This window comes from Mirounga leonina, unplaced genomic scaffold (assembly GCF_011800145.1).
Source record: "Mirounga leonina isolate KUSES-001 unplaced genomic scaffold, KU_Mleo_1.0 Mir_153, whole genome shotgun sequence".
Lineage (NCBI taxonomy): Eukaryota > Metazoa > Chordata > Mammalia > Carnivora > Phocidae > Mirounga > Mirounga leonina.
Genome location: NW_023270387.1, coordinates 12,533,637 through 12,539,780, shown reverse-complemented (window position 1 = coordinate 12,539,780; position 6,144 = coordinate 12,533,637). Strand labels below are relative to the sequence as shown.

The 6,144-nt window shown below is 41.0% G+C and overlaps 1 pseudogene; it reads right to left on the bottom strand.

The window, feature by feature from the left end:
• Positions 1–2,812: 2,812 nt before the first annotated feature.
• Positions 2,813–4,131, bottom strand: LOC118013481 (annotated as a pseudogene).
• Positions 4,132–6,144: the final 2,013 nt, after the last annotated feature.

Here is a 6,144-nt window from a genome sequence, read left to right as displayed (position 1 = left end):
CGATGCGGGACTCGATCCCAGGACCCTGGGATCATGACCTTAGCTGAAGGCAGACGCTTAACCGTCTGAGCCACCCAGGCACCCATGGTGCCTCAGAAGTTCTAAATTTTAATGTAGTCTCATTATCAATATTTTCCTTTATGATTAGTACATTTTGTGCCCTAATTAATATTTGCCTACTTCAAAGTCATTGATATATTCCTCCATGTTCTAGAAGCTTAATTGTTTTATCTTTCACTTTTTTGTTTACAATACATCTGGAATTGACTTTTGTATATGGTATGAGGTAGGGATCAAACTTTATTTATTTTCCCATATAAATATCCAATTGATTGAGCTCTCACTTTTTTGGTTGTTTATGGTGGGACGATATATTTGGTACCTGTTACTCCAAGTGGATATTGAGTGTATTGTTTCTATATGTTTTTAATTAGTTTGATATACTTTTAATTAGTTCAGGCTTATTAAGTATATATTTCAAATCTTATATATCTTTTATATATTTTTGTGTGCTCATTCTATCAGTTACTGAGAAAATTGTAAGAAATTCTTTATTTCTTCTTTCTCCAAATTTTGCTTTTTACATTTTGAGGTCATGTTATGAGGTGCATACAAATTTAGAATTTTTATATCTTCCTGGTAGATTGAGCCTATTGTCATTAGGAAATGTCTTTCTTCATCTCTGGTAATTCTTCTTGCCTTAAAGTTTATTTTGTTTGATATAAGTATAGCCATACTAGCTTTCTTTTGGTTAGTGTTGTCATAGTATATCTTTGTCTGTTCTTTTACTCTTTCTTTGGTCTTGTATATAAGATGTATCGCTTATAAGCAACATGCAGTTGTTTTCTTTTATCACAGTTGTTAAAAAGCAATATAAATATTTTCAGATTTCTGCGTGGTAAAGTTTTCTAAGTCTTTCTAAGCAAAGAAAATTGACATGCTATAATAATGGAAAATGTCTTTTTTCCGCAGACACATTTGCTTTTCATATTCTAAGGGTGATAAGCCTGGAGCTGCTTTTATCCTTTATAATGGAGTCATCTGCTCCCATTCAAAGGGTAAATAAAGTTATTTACCCCAGAGTCAAATACTTGCATTCTAGAGTAGAGAACTTGCCATTTCTCTTCCCTGAGAAAATTTGTTTGCATTTGAAAGATAAAGTTCCTCTCCTTCTCTCAGTAGGGGAGGAAGGCAGCTGTATGACTGTGCCTATATAAACACTCAGATTCATAATTTTGGGATTTCTCTCCTGTTGTGCCAGAACCCTCTTAGCATGTATAGGCCTAACCATCTGGCTCTCATTACACCACCCTTAAGGAGAAGAATTGGGCATGGGGAACCAATGCAGTTATTGCTTTAAGTAATAATAGTCTGCCCCAATCCAGAAATCTTATATTTGTTTTCAGAATAATATAAATAAATAATAGGTATTAAAAACTTATCTGACAAATTAAAAACTCGTCTGACAATTTTTGTTTTCAATAGAAGAATTTATTATATTTACCCTTATATAATTATTGGTGTGTTTGGGCTTGAACACACAATGTTTTCTATTTGTATCTTTTCTTATATGTAATTCTCCTTTTGTTCTCCTTTATTTTCTCCTTTTGAGTTAATTAAGTATGTTTTATTATTTCTATTACTGTGTTTGTTGTATACGCTTATTATTCTTTTAGTGGTTACTCCTGATATTACAGCATGCATTTTTGATTTATGACAATAAATGGAAAAATCATTATTTTTACTAGTTTTATCATTTCTATTAAGAAGTTATCCATGTTTTATTGTTACTCATTTGAACAACAATATTGTTTTTTGTTTTTTTTTTTCTGGCTGCTTTAAATGTTTCTCTTGGTTTTGGGTTTTCAACAGTTTTGCTATGATATGCCTAGATACACATTTATCCTGCTTGAGGTTTTCTGAAAATCTGTGACTTAATGTCTTTCTACAGTTTTAGAAAATTCACAGCCACTATTCTTCAAATATTGTTAATGCTGCATTTTTTTCTTGGACTCCAGTTTCACATATGTTAGATCTTTTCACCATGTCCCATATGTCTCATACTCTTTTCTACATTTTCAGCTTTTAAAAATATTCTCTCTTGTTATCAATCTGGTTATTGTCTTCTAATCTGTCATTCCAACCTATTCTTCCTTTTAACAGTGACTAATCTCCTGTTAACCCCAAATTATTGATTTTAGGTATTATATATTTTTAGTTTGTGAATTTTATTTTGGTTCTTTTTGAAGATTTCAGAGTTTTCTTTTTTTCTTTTTTTGTTGGAAAATTTTCCTTTTGATCTATTTCCTTGAAGATATTCATCATGGATACTTTAAAGTCTGTGTCTGAAAACAATGTTTGGTTCAGATGTGAATCTGCCCCTATGATTTGATCTTTTAGTTCTTATTCATTTCATTCTGTGTCCTAGAATGCCTACTCATTTTTTTTTTTATTAAATGCTGGACACTGTTATGAAAATTATAGTCTGTAGATGATATCTTCTTCCAATTAAGATTTGTTTAGTCAATTAGAGTAGGGAAAGATCCTCTGTATTTGAAGCTGGGTTCCAGTCTCAGTGAAGGTTGATATATTCCCTACTCACTTTTACTCTTTGGGTTTTGCCCTTCATGGATCCCAGATGAAATCCTGGAATATTTACCAGGGCTTCTCCTCCTTGGTGATCTTTCATTTTTATCTCCTTAGCACTGTAAGACTACAGCGCTAAAAAACCTATTTTTAAAAGTACAATTTCCATTTATTTATTTTTTCCCCCAGAGCACAGCTTTTCTTCAGCCCTTAAGGACCAGCTTTCTTACATGGGCTTTGGCAGGGGCCAAGGGGCAGTGCCCTTAGGTCTAAATTGGATGGGAATGTTCAGGTCTTCCAGGCTTCATGAGAATGATTCCTGACTACCTTGCTGTGGATGGCAAAATTCACACATAGTAATGTAGTTTCACACAGTCATGCAGTTTCATATACAGCTTGGGAAGCATGTAGGTGTCAAAGAGTATTGCTTGGAAATGTCCCTGATAGCTGTGGTCTGTACTGTTTTGAGGGATGAACTTCGTAATGGCTTTGTCCTTGGGCACACATAGGGTCCCATTAGTGCAGCATATGGGCTGCATATGCCCGTGGCTTTTTGGCACCACAATTGTTACTTCTTTTCTTGGTCCACATCAGGATGAAGATCCTGTTGGGAAGGGGGTGTGGCACACTTAGCCTCAGTCTCCCTCTGGCATCTTGGAAGTGAGGACCTGAGAGCTCAAAGCTCTCTTTAATTTCCCAGTCTCATAACCACCTTTTGATTAGAAGTTTTAGCTCCTGGGCTGCTGCTTATAGATCACAAATGCCCTGTGGGAAATTGGCACTAAATGTTAGGCTCAATTTCTTTGATCTTCCCTTCTTTCTAGGATCTCAACCTTTATATCCTGGATGCCTTGGTGGCTCTGAACTCCAATTTATGTCTCTTCAGCCTCATGAGACTGTCAAAAGCTCTGTTAGCTTCACGGTGTCTTAGCTGCTGCTTTATGCTTGTCTTCTTAGTCTCTGCTTGTCTTCTCAGCCTCTGAGCTACTGCATATGAATCAGTGAATGCCTCAAGGGAAAAGCAATCATGAATGTAAGGTGCTTCGCAATTCATTTCCCTTCTTTTTGGGATTTTGGCACATAAGTCCTGGCTGCCTTGGTAGCTCTCTGATGATTTTTAAAGAGTCATTTTTTTGTTTTTGTTTTTAAAAGTTTTTATTTATTTATTTGAGACAGAGAGAATGAGAGACAGAGAGCATGAGAGGGAGGAGGGTCAGAGGGAGAAGCAGGCTCCCTGCCGAGCAGGGAGCCCGATGCGGGACTCGATCCCGGGACTCCAGGATCATGACCTGAGCCGAAGGCAGTCGCTTAACCAACTGAGCCACCCAGGCGCCCTTAAAAGTTTTTAATAGGAGAAATTTGTCTGATACAAGCCAGTCTGACATAGACAAGGAGAGAAATCTAGCAACCTGCTTTTATGAAGGACTTTTGTGACCGCTACTTTGTGCTAGACTGCAGATTAAGTAGAAAAGGAATCAAATAAATGTGAGGGAGAAGAGTTACAAAAGGATTAAGTTACTTGACGTCCGAAAGGCCACAGTCCATCTTGTTCCTCAGAGTAGTTATTAGATGTTGGTCATGTTGCGGGGTTGGAAGGAACCTGGCAGCTGTTTTCAGATATCTGAAGGACTCTGCTGTGGCCTTGGCAATGACTGGGGACAGGAATGGGGAGTGGATCAGGGGAACGAGGGCCAAGGGTACAACTAGAAGCTGAAGAGATACAGATTTTGGCTTGATTAAAAGGAATGATTTCTAACAAAGATTGGTTAGAATGAGGATCACTAGGGACTTAACACCTTCCCCATCCATGAATGGCCAATCTGGGATGGGGTGCTATAGAAGAATTAAAATACTGGATGTGGGGTGGGCTAGATGGCCTACCCTGTGTTACACCTGATCATGGTAAGTGAGGAACTCAATAAATGTTGAATGAACACGTGATCTACAAAGTCCCAGCTAATGCTGAGACCCCATGATTTCCAAAGTGAGGAAATCAGGATGGTGTGACACGAAGTACATGGGACTAAAACAATTTGTTCCCAGAGCAGTTTAGGAAGGAAGAACAGGGAGAATGCCATAATTTCTATTTCCCCCTCTTATAACCTCAAATTTCAGCTAGACCTGTAAGTTTTTGTTAAACTTCCCATGCTAAGCCAAGCCCCAGTGTACAGCATCAGGACCTAGCAGAGGTGTGGATGGATGGAGACAAAGAAAGCGTTCTCTGTGGTGGTGGGCACCCCTGTTTCATGCTCTCCTAGGGGCTGCAGGTGCAGGTTTTGCAGAGCTTGGCATCCTGCCCTCCTGAGGCAGTCCCGGTCTGCCCTGGGAATGGTGCCAGCCAGGAGGTCATGTCCTGGCTGGGCTTCTCCTCCCTCCTCTCTGCAGCATTTTCTCAGCCTGAGCTGGGGCTGTGGCCCCTCCCTCACCGCAGGCTGGAACAGACTCCTCCCTTGCTTGGGGAGCTCAAGTTGGGCACCCTCCCCCACCCCCATCCCCATCCCCACACAGGGCTGAGAGTACCGTTCGGACCAGCCGAGTCCTGCAAATGGTGCTACTAAATATTTCATTCAGGCTTAACAACTCAATCTGCCTGCCATTATCCTGAGGGCCCCTGCAGCCCCCAGCCCCTTTCTGATTAACAAAGTAGCCGGCCAGGAAGATCTGCAGAAGTCCTCATTGAAGGCTGGTTAGCGGCTGCTCGGGGCAGGCGGGTGGAGGCACAGCATTAAGCAGGAAGCATCGATTGCAGCATTAGCTAGCTTTTTACATTCCCAGGCAGACAATGCAAGTAGCTTCAATTATCTTCAAAGCAACTGAAGGGAAGGAAATTGGTCTTAGATGTGGTAAATAGACTCCACAAAGTCCGCTGAAGCATGCAAAGATGTGCACACCGGCGTGGGGGCTGGGGGGGGGGGGACCTGGAGGGCTAGCCGCCAAGCCCGCTCCATGTTTGTTCAGAATTTGGACAGCCATTGTAGGGGTTCCACTCCTCTGTCCCCCAGTGCCTGGGAGAACATGAGGAGTCTGGAGGCTGGGCTCTCAGATGCTGAGGCAGCTGCTGGAAGCTGAGGGGGCAAGGCAGCATTGAGCTTGGGATCAGAGAGACTTAGATTGCAATTTTAGCTCTACAGATGTGTGACCTTAGTCAAGTAGCCTAATCTCTCTGAGCCTCCTTTACCTCATTAGTGAAATGGGACTAGTAACATCTCCCTTAGAAGGGATTGACCCTGACCTCAGGGTTCTGTCCTCTGCATACTGGCCCCTCCTCTATGTCCTCAAGCCATCTTGTGCTCCTCTTGGTCCCAGGGCTTATCACACTGTTGTGATTGTTAGTTTTCCTGTCTGTCCTTCCCATGGACTAGCAGTCATTAACAATTTTTTAAGGAAGGGTTCATGACCCCGTGAAGACGCTGGTGAAAGCCATGGGCCCTCTCCCCATAGAAAATCCTGTGAACGTAATTTGCCTATGATTTCCAGGAACTCCTGGAAGCTAGGCTAGAATCCCTATGCCAGTGTTTACGCAGTGCCCAGCACATGCATCGTAATCAGAATATGCAG